At 41.2% G+C, this 22,007-nt stretch overlaps 1 protein-coding gene across 2 annotated transcripts in view; it reads left to right on the forward strand.

Moving 5' to 3' along the window:
* The window catches only part of CILP (cartilage intermediate layer protein), a 155,689-nt gene that overhangs the window by 64,779 nt on the left and 68,903 nt on the right, over positions 1–22,007 (forward strand). The gene's annotated exons all lie outside the window — the stretch shown is intronic.

Genomic DNA, 22,007 nt, shown 5'->3' on the forward strand with positions numbered 1-22,007 from the left:
GTGATTGTTTTAGTTGAATTGTAGATCCCCACCAACTGATCTGCTCAAATGCTCTTCCAAAGTCGAAATCAGATGGCAGATGAGCTGCATCTGCTGCAGTACATGGAGCGAGCGGCGTTTCTTGTATTGGAGGCAGACCGGGATGAATGAGTGGTCCGACCATATGTGTAGTTATACTGTGGTTGGCCCATTGTTTTTGAGATATCTTGTTTATTGTGTCAACTCAATGTTGAGCAGGTGACTGTTACTGCATGTGAGGCCACTAGGTATCTGGTGGAAGCCCAGGGCCTTTATGTCTTTGAGGTAGTCAGTTGTGGTTCATACTCAAGTCTCTCGACTGAGAGCTAGAAATTCTGTATGATCACTATTTGCTTTTCTAGGGTTTGCGGTGCAAATGGAGTGTGGTTTCTTGGAATGATGAGTTGCATCCGTCTGGTCAGTTTGCATATGCAACGATAACTGATCTGCTACAGTTTAAAGTGTTGTCGGTAGTACAAGGAGGCCATTTAATATAAGAGTTGAGCTGCTGTCAAACTAAGTCTTTTTAAGACTTAAAATGTGACAGTTGGCTTCAAACCAGAGGTCACAGGTGTCTAAGGCCTGCTTATGTACAGAGCAAATGTCAATGAGACTTCATTTTGTAAAGCATCTGAGATCGATGTGGGAGGTACAACTGACCTCCGCCCAGGCTATCGAAAACTCGGTTCCGGCATCCTGATGGTCTAAAATCATATGAGAGTATAACAGCACCACAGGCTGTCGGAGGGAGGAGTTTTTTTCTCTGAGGATTTAGTGGAAAGAAGGCTACTCTTGATGACCATCAACCGAACGAGTAAAACGTGGAGCCATGGTATATTCGATGCTGAGGTATATGTTGGTGTATATTCCAAACAAAAGGTCACAGGGGACATGTTTGCATCAGAAAATCCCACCTAACTTTTAGAGGAATCCTAAAACAGATTAGAAATGAAGGTCTGTCCTAACTGAAATGTACAAAGGCAAACGAATCTGGGTTTCTGTTACAATTGTAGTACATCAATCCATGTGCAGAACAATATATTTTATGGTCGTATCAGTGGAATAAGTTCAGGCAACGCAGTGCTGATATAGTGATCATATTTAAAATATATAGCATACAAGACACTGTACAAACCCAAATGGTTGCGAGATGATTGTCTAAGTAAAATCGAGAGAGAAATGGGGACTGAATTATCAGTCACGTAACTAGTTAATCCTCAACAGCAATCAATTGGAGGGGATTGTCAACGTTTTGACCCCAAACTATTCATAGTGTCTCATCAGGACGTAGTCATTTGACTGATACACCAGCACATGTTGAAAAACCCCAGAAAAACCTAAGTCACACTATCATACCAAATCCAGTCAAAAGAAAAGTAGTCAACACTGTCCAGTTGACTCACCACAGTGTGGTATAAAGGTATGTCTGGTAAATTATTTATACCGTCCACACATTCCAAATGCTCTGTGACCAAATCAAACTGATGCTATTATTTCTGCAACACAGTTACCATCAGTGTACATAAAATAAAGTAAGGGACCCCAATTTTACACCCAGGTTATGATGCATATCCATGTGAATGATTGCTATACTGCTAATCTAGTATCGCGGTTAAGGTTCCTTCCCAATGTGCAACCACATAGTTTGAAAAGTGACCCTCCCCCGGACTCACTACCTTCTATAGCAATCAAAACACCTGTCTCACTGGGATTGGTGTCCATGCGTTTACTACCACCACCAATTATGAGTTTGCATGCCTAGTAGGTTAAGTACCCATAGCAGAGGTAGATGTACAACCTGAAGAACAGTGGTTTGAGAATTTGCAACAAGGCTGACTCATGTCCAAGGTTTATAAAATCTGTTTCACTGATTTCCTTATTACTAAAAACACTTACAGATAAAAACACTACGAAAATAGAGATATGTGCGGTAGTAAGTGACATATATTAGGGATAAAATACAGCTTGCCGTACATTATAAGGATATTGCAAGTCACCAAGGAGTTCCATAACCGTATAGAGGAATGATGCATATGGCTAAGTTCCTCTATAAGGTTATGGAACTGCAAGGTGACTTGCAATATCCTTAGCAAGTACGTCATGGGGTACTTTATCCCATATAATACATGGTCACAGCATCACCTTTCCCACAAACCAATTAAAACTTTGGTGCATAGCTCTTTCATATGAAAGAGCAAGCATGTTTGCAAACATGAAGAAAAAAAATAAAACCTCTAGTGCAAAATTAAAAGCAACAAATTCCTGTTGGATATTTGGATATATGATGTTGGATAGTTTTCTGCACCAGGTGTCTTATCTCACTATTTACGGTGCACTAGAACTATCTCAGATATTAGGGACTTACTGGACAAAGACAAATGTTTATTTCACAAACACAATCCTAAATATTCACGCCAACTGCTTCTCTTAGCATGTTCAGGCTCAACCACAAACCTCAAACCATTCAGAATCAAGCAACACTCATCTACAGCAAATCTGGGTTCAGTTTGCAGGAAAACCATACTAGATGTGTACAATACCAAAGCCAGAAAAATAACATGTAAAACAAAATAATCTTTATGCTCAGCATGCCAAAGTTGTTCCCTATAAATACAAGATAACGTTTTTTTTTCTACAGTGTTGCATTCTCAGATTGCATGTGGCATCATAAATCCTCTTATATGGTCTTAAAGCCCTGCATGAACACTTATGTTTACTTAAAGAGTTCAGATTTCCAACTCTCCTTTTTCCTTCAAATGACTCTTTTCTACTTTCCATCCCCGCATGCCTTCTTCCTCTCTCCAAACACAGCCTACGGTGTAAGGGATGTTTGCCTTAATCTCTATTATTGCTTTTCTGCAAACTACCAGCACCTCATTTAAGAGATTACAATAAACCCATTTGTAATATCCATGGCTCCCCTCTTGTTCATTTATTAATACCACGTACTGTCTACACAACTCACATATCCCCTATAAATGATCATAGCTAATTTTGCCCAAATAAGTGCATGGCATGGTTCCCTTGAGGGCACACGAATAATGGCAATAACCAACAATAATCAATAAACACCGGACTGAACACTAACTCTGGGTTCCCGAATCAGTGTACTGACTGACGTAAGGTGTTTCGACACCGTCAAGCGTGGTAAGAGCTATATAAATACAATTACATCAGAATACAATACCAGACTACCTGGCATTGTCTTACCTGTTCTGAAATTAGTTTGCTTGTCTTTTTTTCACGGAAAGGCAGTCTGCTGAGTAACCTGTAGATGGCGGTACATGTCAACTGATATTGCCAAACAAAATAGGACGTGCGTTTACAAGTAGGATAGTCGGTGAGATGAAGATGGCTCTAAAACACTAGGCTACCGTTTTACAAATTGACACACTAATACTGGCAAAACGTATACACGCAGCAGAAAATAGCATAACGCAGTGATTCGAGACACGCCCAGTGCAGTATGTTAAGCACTTGCCTGCCACGTGTGTGGCAATATAGTGCTTTTGGAGGGACGCGGTTTCCATTTGGCGCAGAGGCTTTCGTCAGCTGGAGTCAGTGTTGGGTTCCAGGTGCTTTAATAGTTCACAGGGGTGTTCACAACCTGGCACAACTGCTGGGAAACGTTCCACTGAATTTGCCGTGAAAATTCTAGATCTTCAGAAATGTGCGTAACTGACTGACTGGTTTACATGCATAATGATACCATCAATTACTCGAGGTCTGTGCATATGCTGCAGTGCTGCTCAGACATGTCAGTAATTAAAATCTGAAACTGAAACGGACCCCTAACGGGCCCTATACTCATTTCCTCAACTACACAGGTAATAACCGAGCGATTTCTGAACAATGATTGTAAAAACTTAAAATCCTCCATGTCAGCGGGGGCGTGGCTTGCGCGCCGCTTCTGCATGGCGTGTCGCGCTTGAGCTCCGAGGCGAGTTCGGCCCGTCGAGCTAATTTCTCCGTTACTACCTGCCCCTAGTAGCGGAAAAGGCAGACTTCAACAGCGGAACATGCGAGGAACTGCTTGATGGGGTTTTTCTGATGGTCTGGACACCGGCTGCATGACTTCTATTTCACGCTCCTGAGAAGCTCGTTTTTCCTCACGGACAGCCGCCATTTTACCGCTCTTGACGCTGCTGCAGTTTCTCCTCAGAAGCGCCGCTTTGGCTACCATATTACAGTTGGAAGTGGCTGTCCAGGGCGTTTTGTCTTTGATGCCTGCAGTTGGTAACATTTATTACTTTTTTCTGTTATTTTCTTGCTGCTTGGCTGGGAGTTCAGCTGTCCACGCGCTGTTTCTTTCAGTGCAGTTCTCTCATGTAGGTGTAGTTCTTTTTTTCTACGAACTTATTACTGTGCTCCCCTGCTTTATTGTAGCTATTTACTATTTTGCTACTTGCTTGCCCTGCATATAAGTCCGCCGCTATTACTAAGTAGCGTCCATTGCGCTCAGTGTGCTATATCTTTTCTGATACAGGCTGCGCAGCTATTCCTCTTTTCAAGCGGTTGAATATTCTCTTTTGGAGGCTGTTTCTTAATGGCTGCAAATATGGGGCGTTCCTCGACCAACAAAGACTCCAAAGATACTGCTTTGTCGCTAAAAAGACTTAAGTCAGTGTCTCCTACACCTGAGTCTTCTCAGTCAGACACCACTTCCACGTTGGACACAATACTTGCGCGCCTCAATGAAGTACATGATATTGCGCAGTCAACAAAAACTAACACGGATTTATTACAAGTAGAGGTGTCTGCTATCAGGAATGATTTTAAAGCCCTCTCTCTTCGTGTTTCTGCTACTGAATCACGAATCAGTTGTGCTGAAGATGGTATACAAAAACAATCCAAATCCCTCAACCACTTAGAGCGCTCAATGGCGGCATTGCGCAGAGACCTCACTGAGCAGGAGGACCGTAATCGTAGATCTAACCTACGTATTTTTGGTTTGCCGGAAGATTCAGAGAAATCATCTTCCTCTATGATAGAGTTCTTATCCCATTGGTTTCCAGACACCTTACAAATCTCATTCAACAGAGACTTTGAGATAGAAAGAGCACACCGTGTTCCAACGTTTCGATCTAAGACGGCTGCCCAGCCAAGAGCAATCATTTTTAAGCCATTGCGGCATCAACATACTGAACTGATTCTCTCTCATATGCGGAAAGCTAAACAAGTCATCTGGGACGGACACTGGATCTCAATTTCTCAGGACTTTGCCAGAGATACCGTTATAAGGAGGAAAGGCTTCCTAAATCTTCGGAAGCGTCTTTCTGAGATGGGTATTCCCTTTTCGTTTTCTGGTCCATCGAAGTTCCGCATTACTTATAAAGGTCGTTCCAGAATTTTCCATGAGCCGGCTGACCTAGCTACTTTCCTGGACAACCAGCTGGAAATAGAGATGGAGATTCAGAAAGCGACCTCGCAGTCTCCTGGTGCCTCGGGCACTTGAACTCTCTCCTTCTTTTTCTATTGATATATTTTTCTGTATGCCTGGTTCTCTGCTCTCTCTTGGTGTGCTTATATGTCGGTCTTAACTTCCAAGATTGTTAATGGTATTTTTCTGTTCTTCATATGTCCATTCTCATTTCTGTTCTAGCCTTCTTCCTTACATTTATACTTGTTCGTTCTTTCTATTCTTCTCCTCTTACAAGTACTTCTTCTTATTTCTATATGGTTCTATTACTCATCTTTTTTATTCCGCTCGTTGTCTTCCTCTTTTCTTTATTATTCTTCTTTTGCACCATGCTTTCTATTTTGTCTCTATAAGTTAACTCTACCTTTTTTATTTCTGTCTTTTGCCATTTTTTTTCCTTCATATCACTTTTCTTCTCTCTTGCCCTTTATCTCTTAAATGGGTATATTGCTTTTTCTGCTGTGCATCATCTTCTTTCTTTCTTTTTTCTTCTTTTCGGATGTTGTATTACCTTTCTTTTCTCACATTTCCGTATATTCCTCTTTTTTCCACATCGAATTCATAGTGTTAATATATACAGGTATACATTGTTTATTAAATATACAGTTATTTTATGTAGAATATTCATTTTGTTTGTCATGCTGTAATCTAGTGTTCATGATTTACCTCATGCTGATTGTTTCTTAGATTTTGTTCTATTCTATTTGATACTATAACTATGTTTTCTCATCATTAGACTGTTAGCTAAATGTGTTTATATATTTTCTTAGCTATAGTTTAACTATTTACATTATTAAGTTGTTGTGCGATGCTACTTTTGTTTCTTACCAGTTACCCTATTCCTGCTATCTGGTTACCATATTTCTTTGGGGCTATTGCTATTAATTATTTATTCGCCTAGTACGGGTCCCTTACTCGCCTTTCCACGTTCTCCCTAGTATGATGTTGGTCTCTTTTAGGCCTTCCCTCCTGCTTCTTCTCTCCCTCCTTTCTTTTCTCTTTTCTTCTCTTCTTCCTTTCTCTTTTTCTTGGATTCCCCAATTGGACCTTCCCATAATGTTTCTTTTGTTTGATGATTGGCTCCTTGTAGTTCTGTCGTTGGTCTTGTTTCTGTCATCCTTGTTGTCGTTTTTCGATTTTTATGTTTTTCCATGCCGGGTTTAAATGTATTATCCCTTAATGTTAAGGGGTTAAATCATCCGGTGAAGAGGTCGAAAATTTTAGATTATTGTAAATCCCTGTCGTCTGATTTGGTTCTTTTTCAAGAGACCAAGGTCACTAACGAAGAGGCGTTGTTTTTGAGGAAGGAATGGGTTTCGGATGTTTGCTGCTCCGATGCCCTGGGTAAACGAAATGGAGTTATTACATTAGTCTCAAAGAATTCTGGTTTATCGCTACTTTCTTCTGAACATGACTCTGAGGGTCGTTGGTTGTTATCTAAATTGTCGGATAGCCAGCATCATTTGTATGTGATGAATATCTATGCACCTAATATTGATGATCCGTCCTTTTGGAAATCGGTTACCAAAAAACTAAATGACACCCCGCGCTCTGGCAATCTTATTGTTGGTGGTGATTTTAATTTACCAATGGACCCTTTGTTAGACAGGAATTTTGCATTCCAGTTTCGTCCTCCTAAATCCCACAAACAAATGCTTAACATGTGCTCCATTACTCATCTTCAAGACATTTGGCGTCTTCATAACCCCACTGGTAGTGATTTCTCTTTCTTCTCTTCGCCTCACTCTTCCTTCTCTCGTATTGACTATCTCTTAGTTCACTCTTCTCTTGTTTCTTCTTCTTCTTCTCCGCTTATACATCCTATTTTAATCTCTGATCATGCTGCGGTTACTTTTACTTTATCATCGTTTGCCCCTAAATCACGCGCTCGCTCGTGGAGGTTGAATACCGAAGTTTTACATGACTCTTCTCAGGTTGATGAATTCTCTAAAGCTATAGATACCTTTTTTAATGAGAACGAAGGCTCTGTCTCTTCCCCAATTGTTCTATGGGATTCCTTTAAATGTACTTTCCGTGGTCAGGTCATTAAATGTATGTCCAAACGTAATTCGGATCTTAAGAAAGAACTTACGGACTTGTCATCTGAAATAAAGACTTTGGAAGCTTCCTTCAGGCATTCTAAGGATCCAACTTGTTTACAGCAAATAAAGTTACTTAAATACAAATATAATACCATTGTTACGAAAAGAGCCTATATTGGGGTACAAGCTCAAAAATCAAAGAAGTTGCTGTTAAAAAATCGAGCTGGGAAAATCTTGGCTGCTACATTAAAGTTTCAGGACTTCTCTTTTAAATCCTCGCAGATCTCTTCTATTACTGACCACGCCGGTTCTAAAAAATTCCAAACACAAGAAATACTTGAAGTTTTTCGTGACTTTTATAATAAGTTGTATACTCCTTCTAATCAGTCCTCTTTTGATCAGTGTCAAGCTTTTTTAAAATCGGTTCCGATTCAGTCGGTCTCTGATGCTGATCGCTCTTTTTTAAATAAACCTATTTCCCCCGACGAAATTGAGTCTGCGATTAAAGCTATTCGGTCTGGCAAAGCTCCAGGCCCTGATGGGTATCCAATCTTATTTTATAAAACTTTTCTCTCTCCACTTGTCCCCAAATTAAAATCTGTCTTTGACTCTTTTATTAAAGGTGGGTCTGTCTCTGGTACGGCTGCTGAAGCTACTATAGTAGTGATCCCGAAAGAGGGGAAAGATCATTCGGATCCTAAAAACTTCCGTCCTATCTCTCTCCTTAACATGGAAGCAAAGATTTTTGCTAAAATCCTGGCCAAAAGACTAGAATCCTTTGTCCCTCTTCTTGTTCATCCTTCCCAAACTGGTTTTGTGAAAGGCCGTCTTGCGCGAGACAATATACGCACTTTCTGTCATGTTCTCGGTGTTGCCAAACGCTCTCAACTTCCTGCCGCGACCTTGGCCCTTGATGCGGAAAAAGCTTTCGACAAGGTCTCTTGGCCGTTTCTTCGTGCTGTTTTATGTGCGCACAATCTTGGCGATTCTTTCATTAATATGATTATGTCCTTATATTCTCAACCCAAAGCTAACATTAGAGTTAATGGTGCTACGTCCTCTTTTTTCAATCTTAGTCAGGGCACTCGACAGGGTTGTCCCTTATCCCCGCTCATATTTTTATTATCCATTGATCCTCTTCTTCGTTTGATTGACCTACATCCTGATATCAAAGGTTTCTCTTTTGGCCCTCATTGTATTAAAACTGCTGCATACGCAGATGATGTTCTTATTTTTTCAGATGATATCGCTCTGGCAATCCCGGCTATTTCTAACATCATTTCCCTATTCTCTTCGGTTTCAGGGTATACCCTAAATAAAGACAAGACGGAAATGTTCCCTTTGAATGCCTATTGTTTCCCCTCGCATATGGGATCAGCGGGTTTTAAGTGGCAGTCTACACACTTGAAATACTTAGGAATTTATTTTTGTTCTACTTTGTCTACCACTATTGCTTATAATGAATCTCAGACTATACTTAAAGTGCGTCGTCTTTTGGATACATGGTCTCCGAAACATATTTCTTGGTGGGGTCGCCTCCAAACTCTCAAAATGATGATCACGCCGATTATTAATTTTGTTTCATCCATGCTGCCGATTAAATTGTCAGATTCCTTTTTCCGCGAAATCGATATTTTGACTTCTAAATTTTTGTGGAATGACAAACGTGCTCGACTTGCATACAAATTTTTGCGTCATCCTTGTGTTATGGGAGGTTGTAATTTTCCTGACTGGGAGAAATATCAGACTGCTTTTTTGGCGTCTCAAGGTGCTTTATGGTTTTCTCCGCCATCTCTTCATGTTCCTTCTTGGCTGCTCATAGAACAGCATTTAGCATCTCCTTTGCCTACTGCCTCTTTTTGTACTGCATCTACTTTGCATATCCTATTTTCCCGGTCTATCATTCTTGATACAATTGCGGCGGTCAGGAAAATAGACAAGAAGGTGGCAATTCCGTTGCATAAAACCAGGTGGACATCTATCTGGCGGAATTCCAAATATAAGCTTATCATTTCTCCCACCCTCATCTCCTATTGGGCAGACAAAGGAATCTCTCTTGTTAAACATCTATATGGTGCTTCTGACGAACCATTACCCTTCTCTACCTTGGCTCAGAAGCATTCCTTAACAAATCTTGATTTTTATACTTTTCTTAAAATTAAGGTGGCCATTGCCAAAGTTTGTCTTCATCCTACTTCTTCTACCATCTCACTTTTTCATATTTGGATCAAATCTGGTCATGTTGCCTCCAAAATTTATAAATTTTTGTCCTCTGCTTCACTCCCCGAACAGACGGTTGCTCATCAAAAATGGTCACATCATTTTGATCATGCCATTACAGAGCATATTTCCTCTGAAACTTGGCAATCAATTGGTAAATTCTCTCTGCGTAATAAAATCGCACCTTCTTTAATGCAGTCGAAGTTTTTTTCTATTAATCTCCTCCACTGGACGCCTGTGCGTCTTCACTCACTTAACCTTAAAGAGGACAACTTATGCTGGAGCTGTGGTCTGATGGCAGGCGATTTTCCTCATATGTTTTTTCATTGTTCCTTGCTTCAACCTTTTTGGAACCTCATTCAGAAACATCTCTCTCTTATCTTTGGTTTTGAGCTTCAACTTTCCTTCCCCGTAATTTTATTAGGCCCACTGGCTGCCCCTACTCCTCTCCCTTTAGATCCATTGGAGTTACAGTTGTTGGATCTTCTCCTGACTGTAGCGGTGAAAATTATTCTTATGGAGTGGAAATCCTTTTCATCAGTTTCCTATCATACGTGGTGGGCTTGGGTTTCCTTTTTACGCAGTGCACACACTTCGGTTGATCAAGCTCACCTCTCTCCGTCTATTTCTAGTGGGGTTTGGAAAGCTTTGGATGACTATATGGAGTTGTCTTCCAAAGGGTGGGTTCCTCAGTTTCCTTTTGATGTGCTTGTCTAATTGTTGTCTGCTATTTGGTCTCTCGGCTGGGTTAGTCCTGTGGGAATCCTTCTTTTCTCTTTTTTCTCTTCTCTCTTTCCTGTCTTCTCTTCCTACTCATCCTCTCTTTACTCTTTCTCTTTTCTCCTCTCTTCTTCTTTTCTGTTTCCTCCCCTATCCCCTTTTCCACATTTTGATAGTGGTACGGTTGTTTTATTGCCTTGATAGAGGCTTTTACTTAAATGTAATCTATATCTCTCACAGGCTAATGTTCCTTATATATATATAATCTCTTGGTTTACCTATCAACTTTAGCCCTTTTTGCATATGTTTATTGCATCGATTGTATCACTTGTATTGTATTTTATATTCATTATTCTTACCATTATTCTCATCAATAAAATTTTCTTGAAATAAAAAAAAAATCCTCCATGTCAGCATGTAGTTCCTGTTTATATTTCACGTTTTCCTTTATCTTGCATTCCCTTAGATGGAGTGTTTTTCAGGTCTGCACTGCATGCGCCCTAGCTTGCGAAAGATATTTTAAATAACAAAGGGATTGCAGCCCCTACCCCTATTGTTTACCATTCTTTGGCTTCACTGTCACTCTTATCTGCTACCTTTTAATTGGCCAGCGCATGCTGACTTCACTTCCTCTTCTTTTGGCTGGAGCATGGAACAAGCACTGATTGCTTCCACTTGATTGATGTCCTTCCTCTGATCACGCTGTGACTGAGGTACTACTTTAATTTTTTCCTCTTCCCTGTCGTTCTTGTTGAACCTCTTGCCAGTTGTAAGTGTGTTTTACTATGCCTCACACACTTCAAAGAAGCCCTTTTCTTCCTTGAAATGTATGTTTATTGTGACAACAGATGTTATCTGCTTCCAAATGTATTTGCCCTAAGAAATGGACATGGCATAATTGGTTTCTTTATGTGAAAGTATTTTTTGTCAAATTAAATTTTTTCTCTTTTTTATGAATGGGTAGATTGCTCGGAATCATAGGGGTGTCGTGCCAAGACATACCAAGCATTGGCAAAGCCAGTGGATCTTGCCTTTGAGACTATTTGCTCTGCCAGTGCCTTTTGTTCCTTCTGTACAGCGTGGGCTTTGCTGCCTTTGGCAATGACTTGTAGCCATGCTGCCCAGCAATGTGGCTTCTGTGCAGCATGGCTAGAATAATAATAACACGCATTGGCATAGCCAATAGGCCTTGCCTTTGGGACCTTATAAGTGTTTAGCCATGCAACAGTTGATGTTGCACCAATGATAGTATGCTGGATCACTTAACACCCCAGTGGGTGAGAGGGCAGAGATAGCAGTTCAAATGCAAATCACTGTTAATTGGCTAACATTAACACACCTCAGAAAACCGACAGGCTAAAAAAATCATGTTCTTTGCCAGAAGAGTAGCATCAGCTGGGCGAGTATTAAGGGAAACTGAGAAAGGAAAAAAAACAGTCAACTGCCCACCCCTCTTCCGAAGGAAGTTTTTTGTGACTTAGGTGAAGCGCCAGCAGTGCCCCGGTGATGCCCTGCCTTGAACAGGTGAAGCACATGCTGCCGCGCGAGGGCCACCAATGAGAGGAGAGTATCGAAAAGTATTGTAGGTTTTTTGGTTGGCATGGGGATCAGCTTAGAAATAAGTCAAGTACCCCCGGATAGAGGGGGAGTTCGGTTGAAACTGGAGATTCTATGGAAGAAAAGAGCCTTCGCTGGATTTACACTTTGTAAAGCAAAAGACATTTGAAACTTAGTGAAGTACAAACTGTGTGTAAAGTGATACTGAGTATAGTATCAAACTCAACAATAGCGTGCATTTACTGTTGTTTATCTGGTGCACAAATATGTGAGCTTGAAAAGCGGGCATTTAATCTGCTAATATCCTGGTGTAATGAATCCACAGTCCGTTCTTTTCCACCCAGTGTTGTTTTTCATGGCCATGATGGGGTACATGACGTCCTGTAGTCCTTGGGTGACCGTGAGTGCTCCGGTTTCCAATGTAACTGAACCCGCGGCGTGTGCTGACTCAGCAGATATATTACTGAATCCTTGACCTCCTGAGTTCTTTGTCCTCCTCCAGGATCCCTAGGTTCCTGGCACTCTTGGTAGGTGCTGGCACCAGCACAGAGCCTTTGCTATGCACTCTCGTCAGGGTTTGGAAAGTAGACCTTAGATAAGCCTTGTGCAGAGTGGCAGTAGTAGTGAAAACCGGCCCACCAGAGTAGCGTGTCATTGGCGCACACCGTCAAAGTTTACTGGATCACGATGCAGTCGGAGAGAGCAGCCTTTGTTAGACTAAAGCTCCCAGCAGTGGCGCATCAAAGGCGCCATGGGCACTAAAGTAAGCAATGAAGAGGGGACCTCCTCCAATCCTCCCCGACAAGCCTTGTTTGAGATGTAAAACCTAAGTGCAGCGAGCTCCTGGCAAAACAGTGCCCTGCTGAAACTGCACCTTCCCAGCTAATGATAGCAGGGTGGGGAACGGGGGCGCGGCTTTGAGGCTCAATCCATGTACAGTGTTTACCTTGTGGGAGCGAGCAGCGGCGCCATCTGTTTCCAAAGCGCAGGCGTGATAAATGCAAACAGATGGCACTGATGCTCGCTCCCGCAAGGTAAACGCCGTACATGCACGAGTGATCATTGGAAACAGTGCAGTACATGCACGAGTTTCCGAAAAAGTCCGGAGTGATTCTAAGAGGTCACTCCAAAGTAGCGCTTGCGCGCTGCGTAGGCAAGACCCGAAAAATTACCATGATGCATCCAGTGCTGATGCACTTAAAAAAAGCACATTAGCACTGACTTTGTCATAGCACTTTCTACAATTAGTTTTAGCATTACACTCCAAAGCATCCGTGCTCCTGTACAGAATGGCTACAAAACATTGCCAAAGCCATTAGCTCTAATCTGCGCAACATATTGCTTTGCCAGTGCTGTCTTCCATGACACTGTTTCTGTAGTTTATTTTTAAAAACATAGCTTATTGCTCTTGTGTAGTGCCTAATGTTAACTGAGTTGCCTATAGATGTCTGTGTGAGTTGAGGTTGTGATTATTTATAACGTACCATGATTTAGAGAGCTGAAGATGAGTCTGACGGTAGTGCCAGTTTCTCACAGTGCCTGTCGGTGGCTCATAAGGGTATTCAGAGCACATGCTCATCCAGTCCTTGGGCTCTATGCAGATCGCACAGAGCAGTAATCATGTGTGGCAATTATATTCTGTGAAAGCGTGTGAAGGATGTGCACAGCTACTGAAAAATTGACAGGGTGAAACTAAAGAAAATGCAGTTCTTACTAATGAGTGGGTGCCTTGTGTGTTTAGGGGGATGTTGAATTGAAGGAGATGCAAGGAAGTGCATGCAGGAGCGAGTGTAAAGAGAATGGATGTGATTTTGGGGTCACCAGGGGTCCCAGCTGTGACACTTGGCTTGCCTCATGTGACCCCTGACACTGCCTTTGCGACCCCTGGCCTCAGAGGTGGCAAAACCAGTGCCCGGAACACAGAGCAAGTTCGACCTTATGGAGGCTGTTTGGGCTCCACTTTCCTTGTTTTCTGTTGATATTTAATGTGACCTTAATAGTGAATAATATCAAATTATTCACTATCAGTGTAATACAAATTGAAAATGAATTAGCTGTACTATGACCTCTAGTAGCTGGGGTAAGTAAAAAATGTGTGTGTATGAGTAAGTGTGTGACTGAAAGTAAAGGTCAAATGGTGTGGGATGTCGCTTACGTTACCCCAGCTATTTTGGTGAATTGACATCCATTGTAAAGAGGTTGCTGAAGAGGAAATAAATCAGGTGTGCAGTATGCATGTGGAGGATTTCAGTAAGGTGGGGGAAAGGCAATTAGGGCCCCATTAGGATGGTGGGCGGACCACCCCCGCCGGGCCGGTGTTAGTCACCGCAGGCCCGGCGGGGGCGATCCGCCCGCCATCCTTGCAGCAAAGACCTCCCGCCATATTACAATGGCTGGGGGGGTCCGCAGCGGACGGAAAGACTGTCCGCCGCTTTTCCACCCGGTCGACAAGTCGATCGGACGAAAAAGGTTTTAATATGGTTGCGGTGTCTGTTATACACCACCAGCCATATTACAATGTGGGCGGGAACATGCCTTTCCGTGGCAAGGCATCCAGAGTTTGCATGGGGGGGGCCGTTGCGGGCCCCCAGGGACTCTGGGGTTGTGGGGAGGTGCACATGGGGGGTACCTGTGGTACCCTCCTGTATTTCAATGTACAATGTGGCAGGCACCGCACGGTGCCTGTAACATTGTGCATTGAAAGGCACAACCTGCCTTTGTGGCATTGCCGCGGGCAGTACTATTAGCACCGCCTGCCGCAACGTCACAAATGCGCCATGGGCCCGCCAGTGTGGCAGGCGCATCGTAATTGGGAGTGCGGGACCGCCGCACCCTCAGCGGGCAGTCCCGTTTCCCGGGCGTATGTCATACCAATGACCCCCTAAGTGTCTAACAGAGAGACTGTAGAAGAAAGTACGGGAAGAACATGAGTCATTGTAGTTACTCATTTTCTGGTGCTTCTAACGGTAACTAGGCAAAATATCGAAAAAAATATATAGAATGGACAAAATATCGAGTTCACAATATGGAATGGACATAATATCAAATGGACATAATATAGTGGTTAAAAATATAGAAATGCAGGTAAGTAATATCAATTGTTAAAATATCGAAGTACATAATATAGGCATTACAATATATCGATTTTTTTATAATATCACATTTTTTAAAGTGTTTTGTATGTTAGTAGTATATGTGTTAAAAGTATATATTATTTTTGTAATGTATGTTTAATTCTTTTAAAGTAATTAATTTTATGTTATTTAATTTTTGCATAATTTAATTCCGTAGCGGGTTGTGGGTTTATAGGGGAATAGGTTGGAAAGTAATTTAATGATAGTAAATTAAATATTGATTTTTAGGAATTATTAATTATTTTTAATTTAATTTAGCATTTTAGTTCTGTAGCGGGTTGTGGGTTTATAGGGGAATAGGGTGGGAAGTAATTTAACTGTAATTAAGTAAATATTATTTTTTATTTATTTGTATTGATAAATAATGTATTGTTAATTATTAATTGGTCATTAATTTTTATTAATTTATTAATTGATAATTATGTTCATTGTATTAATTTATTATTCGGAGCGGGTTGTGGGTTTATAGGGAAAAAGGGTGGCAAGTAATTTAATTGTAATTAAGTAATTATTGAAATTATTTTTGTGTATTGATAATTAATTTATTGTTAATTAATTATTAATTGGTAATTTTTGTATTACTTATTACATTTTTGGTATTGAAAATTAATTGGTTGTTAATTATTAATAGGTAGTTAAGTTTTTAATACATCCTATTTATTGATATTTATATCTAATTATTTTTTAAATATTTTGTAATTGGTAAGTAATTGTAATTACGTTTTTTATTGGTATTAATAATTAATTTATTTTTATTTCAATATTAAATCATTACTTTCCCTACTGTTGTACTTACTGGAGCGGGAATAGTAATTTTTACCCCTACGCTATCCAACGCTTTCCCTACTGTTGCACTCTCTGGAGTGGGAATAGTATTTTTTACCCCTACGCTATCCAACACTTTCCCTACTGTTGCACTCTCTGGAGTGGGAATAGTATTTTTTACTCCTACGCTATCCAACGCTTTCTCTACTGTTGCACTCTCTGGAGTGGGAATAGTATTTTTTACTCCTACGCTATCCAACGCTTTCCCTACTGTTGCACTCTCTGGAGTGGGAATAGTAATTTTTACCCCTATGCTATCCAACGCTTTCCCTACTGTTGTACTCACTGGAGTGTGAATAGTAATTTTTACCCCTACGCTATCCAATGCTTTCCCTACTGTTGCACTCTCTGGAGTAGGAATAGTAATTATTACCCCTACGCTATCCAACGCTTTCCCTACTGTTGCTCTCACTGGAGTAGTAATAGTAGTTTTTACCCTCCCGCTATCCAACACTTTCCCTACTGATGCACTCACTGGAGTGGGAATAGTAAATGTTACCCTCCCACTATCCTCCGCTAAAAATATTGATTTTATTTTTAAATATTAAGTCAATAAATATATATGTATTAAAAAATAAAAATGCATGTTTCTTTTTTTTACTTACATTAATGATTTATTAATTTTAGGGTTATTTAAGTATTTTTAAGTATTCTTTAGTTAATTATATTTATTTTATTAATTTTAAATTACTTTTAATACATTTAAAAAAATTCGATATTTTAACAAACTATATTATTTACAATGATATTTTGGATTCGATATTTTTGTACTTACCTGTTTGTAGATAGGAACTCGATATTTTGGCATTCTATATTTTGTCCACGATATTTTGGCAGGTCGATATTTTGCTCCTCGATATTCTGTCTGTGATCCGCTCCTAACATGCATTGGCGAAGCCAATAGGTTTGGTTTGTTTCAGGTGCATGTCCATTCAAGTGCAATATGTCTAACTACAGTAACAGAAAGTACACAGAGAAGCACCAAAATACTGGTCGGTGTTATGCTATGTGAAGAACTGGATGGTATTTTACATGTTTTAAACATTGGCCTTAATTATACTGATCATGCCTCTTGGAAAGAAATTCTAGTTACCCTTCTTAGGCCACGTCTTTTTTAGGGTGAACAGCCTTTACGACGCGGCTGTTACACCGCCGTGCCGTTACAATGCGTTCTTTTCAATGCAAGTCGTTACCACGACTTGTGCTGGAGGGCGCTGCAGGACAAGGAATTTTTAAATTTACTATCCAACACCTTCCCTACTGTACGTAGGCTGGTGTTGGAATAGTAAATTAAAAAATTCCTAAGTCCGCACCCCCTCCAACGCAAGTCGTGGTAACGACTTGCGTTGAAAAAAACGCGTTGTAATGGCACGCGTTGTAACAGTACACGTCGTAATGCCGTACATCCCTTTTTTAGGGACCGCCACATTTTTTATCCTACTTAGAGATCTGGTGCTGCTTTGTGCAGAATTCCTCCAAGGTGGACAGCATCCATGTACAAGCCCACAGTCAATCCCATAGTAGCAATAGATATACCTATCCTACCCTGGTAGAATACTCCGCTCAGGTCTACGTTGTGGTTCCCCTAATGGACGCACATCAGATGAATTGGTACTATGGACATGACTATGCAGTACATTCTGAAGACCATATTGTTTCCGGGTTCGGACTTCCAAACTTTTGAGGTGCTCGTGCTGTGAAGAGTCTTTGCAGAGCTGTTGTTATGAACCTAAGAGAATGCCACCTTTTATATTGTGAACAATTTACAATCTAAAAATCCACACATCGGGTTTGTGAGAAGCGGGTGTTTGCCATCTTTTCAGCATTTCCACCAGCTCAGAGTTGGCGGTACCTGTTAAACTACTTTAAGTCTTGACCAAAGGTACTAATGAAAGCCAAATACCTTTTATTTATGTTTTTGTATTTTGCTGGGCATGAGAATCGGAATGGCTCGGCTAGAGTTTATCTGAAAAGTATGTGGGAATTTAGCAGTAGTTGAAAACAAAATTTGTATGTAAGGGAGGGCCGGAATTACTATAAAGCAAGGTAATGAAGCAGACGTAGGGTGCTACACCAGACAGCGTCCAAGCACAAGATCAACAAATTGCTTTTTTATTAGGTGACAAGGAGTGCTGCAACAACAAATTTATATTTTGTGTGTAACAAAGACAATCCTACAACTGGTTCTGGCTTAGGAGAGGGAGGTGGACAATCTTTGGTAAACAAGTATACATATTACAAGAGGTGCTATACATTAACGTCCAGGAGTGATCAATACATCTGTGCACATGAAGTCAGCTTCGCAGGTTTGTGAAGCTCGGCAGACGCTTTACGTTGGAGGAGTCAGTGCTTGATGATCATTTTGACAATGTGCTCTAGGACGTTGCAGATCTTTAGTTGGCAGGGCTAGAACAACAACCCAGAGCAGCCCTGGGAGCCGTCATAGCAGCTTCGGATGTCACTAAGCAAACTAAAGTTTCAATAGCACCGAATGCTGGATACATTGGGGCTCATTAGGATGACGGGCGGACTTTGTCCGCCCGCCATCCAGTCGGAATTCGCGATTGCCCGCCATAAGGGCGGGGGTCCCGTGGGGAGTATTAGGATGTGCCCGCCACAGTGGCGGGCACATCCTGCATTTTTAGCATTGTGGCGGGCAGTGCTCTCTGCACCGCCCGCCACAATGCTAAAAATGCATTGATGCATTTGCATACACAAAGCGGCAGGCACCGCGCGGTGCCTTGTTTATACAAATGAAGGGTGGTACCACAGGTACCCCAGTGTGCACCCCCCACCTCTCCATCACTCTGGGGGCCCGCAGGGGGCCTCCAGAGTGAAGACCGCATGCCTTTCCGTGGCGGCATCGCCGCCACGGAAAGGCACCTACAGACGCCCATCATAATATGACTGGTGGTGTCTGATAGAAAATGTTTCCAGCAACATTGGGCAAAGTTGGAAAATTCATTTCAACAACACCAGCTGAAGTTATCTGGCATCATCCTATGGGAAAACACTGTACCCTGCCTGCTGCAAACCTGGATCTCCTGCTGTAAATGTCTCTTGGGCAGAACGTCCGCCACCAGGAAAGCTTTGCTTGCTGGCACAATCCACCTTATGGAGGCACAACTGTGAGGGGGTGCAGGGGATCAGCATGGAGTCTGGAAACGATGGCACAGTAGAGAGCTTGGATGGTGGATCTCCTGACGGGTATCATGGGGTCAGCAGTCCACCTGCCACTTAGTTGCTCTTCGCTGCATCAATAAAGGTTTCCCGCTGCTATGATAGGCGCTGAGGCTGATCCTAAAAAAAAAGTCCTGAAGGAGTAATTATGCATGCATAATGACACAAAGTTGCAAAGTTACAAGATAGTGGATTTGCAAACTAGCATACCCATATATTTGTTCACTCAAGTACTAGCACATTGTACTTGCTAGTATTTGACCATGCGAGTCACAATGCTAGTGGTACTGATGTGTGCACAATGACACAGTTGCCATTTCCACACATTATTCCCAATTTTAAACCCAGGTCTCTGAATTGAGAGCACAAACACATGGAGCATACCGCATACATTTGACGGACATTAATGTTCAGGTCTAAAGAGCACCCTTGGTGCTCACATTGTTAACCTGTTTTTGTGTCCCGCTATTGGGCAACAAGTTGCAAAATGCAAATACAACATCCATGTTTTCAGTTACTTTTTTGTGCCAAACATACATTTGGTGATTAGGATTCTGTCTTATTTTATATTCCTAGTGTCAGATAAATAAAAAGTGCTTCAGAGATGTGTTCCATGGTTTCTGAAACGTTTACCAACCTGTTTAGTCTGCTTAGATTTGGTTTGTAAAATCGGATTTGTGTTTCCTAACTGGAAGTGTAGTGAGGTACCAGTTTTTGCTGGTATTGATGGTCGTGTAACTCGTAAACACTGATGATGGTAAATAGTTTAAAATTGATCCTTTACTCCTCTTGGGGCCCACTGAGGTCCTTCGGGGCCCGAGTTATGCAGTTTGGCATCTTTGGGGTTTATCAGATTCCCACTGCTTGTAAGCTCTGGAGCTTCTGCGTGTGATTGGCCAGTTTGAAGCAGTCTAGATAAGGCTTGGACAATACCTTCATTATCAGTGTGATGTGATGGCTCATCTGGAGGAGGGGGATCAACCTTTTAGCTTTATAAACTGACAACTGATGTTTCGCATGGCAACTGTGGTCTGACGAATGAAAGAAAGCTATATGTCAAGCCAGACTCTTATAGTTTTGTTTTTATTATTTGGCTTTCATTACTCTATTTAATACAATCTCTCCTAATTTGTTTTTAAAATGATAAGGCTTGGTTGTCTAAAGACACAATATCACCGGTTTCCTAAGGCTGTGCATGTAATACCTTGGTAAAAGTCTTCCCTAGTGACTAAACTTAATTTATATAACACCCCTTGGTTGAAGCCGTTTATGTTATTTTAGACAATATTTAAAAATATGATGGACTCAGGGCAAAAAATATAAAGCTACGTGATCGTGTGTGTGAATTCTACAGTTTTCTGGTGCCTGGTACTGAATTTTGCAGGCTACAGCAAAACATTAGTGTTGTAAATAGAAGCCTTGAACCGGGTGTATTATTGTGGTTCCTTTATTAAAGTTAGTTGCAAGTCAAGTCTTCAAGATGATAATGTAAAAGACCCGCCAAGAGTGACCTCCTTGTCACTCAGCCTGCCTGGTGCCAACTGCCAGTTGAGACCAGGCTAAGCCACCAGCACTCCATGATGTCACCAAACATTCTAGTGGTGACATCATGTGAGTGACAATGAAATCCCACAGACAGAAAAGAGACAGACTAAGTATAACAATTAGTGTATAAATAGGGACCTCCTGTAAACAGATAACGTTCTCAGGGCAGGGAAATTACTAATGTAAGAACAACACCCCTGAGCAAGTAAGCCAATATCCTGTTTCCTGTGATGCTGAGGCGTGGGAGTGCGAGTGCAGTCAACGAAGAGCAGTAGAGGCCGCTGCGTTCACCTGGTTCTGTGTGGAGAGCCTCGGGCAGTGGTCATAAAGCGCCCTAAAGAGATTTGAGTCTTTCTCTAGAAAGAGACATTTCCATTCCTTTCTCGAAATCTATTGTGCTGAAATTCCCCCTACTTAGTCATATGCGCTAGAATATATTTCCGTAAATAAATGGCATATCTTGAGTACGTATGAAGAGAAATAACTACAATGAGTCAAGCTACACCGGTTTAAGCACTATGTCTAGAGCTCTCGATAGCTAGTGCTCACTCAAGAGCCTTGGTCAACTTAATTAGATGGGCGTTTAACCTATTGCATGCGGAATAAGGCTCTCTGAGAGCCCTCTTAAATAACAAAACTTTTAAGGTCGAAACAAGATTATATACTTTTAGTGAAAATCTTACAGCAGCATTGGAGCACTTTCAATGCTCTATAACATTCTAACAGTCTTGGTCACCCTCACATCTGAAGTTATTTTTTAAAAACATGACTCCGTGACTTAGTTTTGATCTAGACATTGCACACTGCTCCCAGTTATCACACCATAGGCCTTTTACTGCTACTTTAGAATATAAGACTTGTCAAAAATACTTGAGATTTACCCTAGAACACAGCGTTTGATTCTGCATCATTATGCTCCATTTAGTGATCTTACTAATAAAGGCAAACACAAAATACTGTAGTGATACAGGTGACAAAACAGGATTTTGTGAACTATGTAGAGGAGTCCAAGATTCAGCCCATGTGCTATATATTTATCCCAACAAAGTCCTGGAAGAAGCTCGACATTGTTTCTTAAAATCGATATGCTTTAGATATAATCTAGTTATAATCAACGATCTGATCGCTTTAATTAGATCACCTCCAAATGAATTTGTCTGTTACAATTTGTTTACATTTTTAAAAAAATGTTATCCGTTTTTAAGAAGAAATTATGTATATGGATTGTTATATTTAAACAACGTATTGTTTTTGTATTCATTTTAAATTGTTGGTCTCTGAAGAGGTCTAACTGCTTCGACGCGGCTGGAATTCCCCTGCTGTGCAGGAGAATTCCAAGCGTGCCCG

Source organism: Lissotriton helveticus, chromosome 3_1 (genome assembly GCF_964261635.1).
Source record: "Lissotriton helveticus chromosome 3_1, aLisHel1.1, whole genome shotgun sequence".
Lineage (NCBI taxonomy): Eukaryota > Metazoa > Chordata > Amphibia > Caudata > Salamandridae > Lissotriton > Lissotriton helveticus.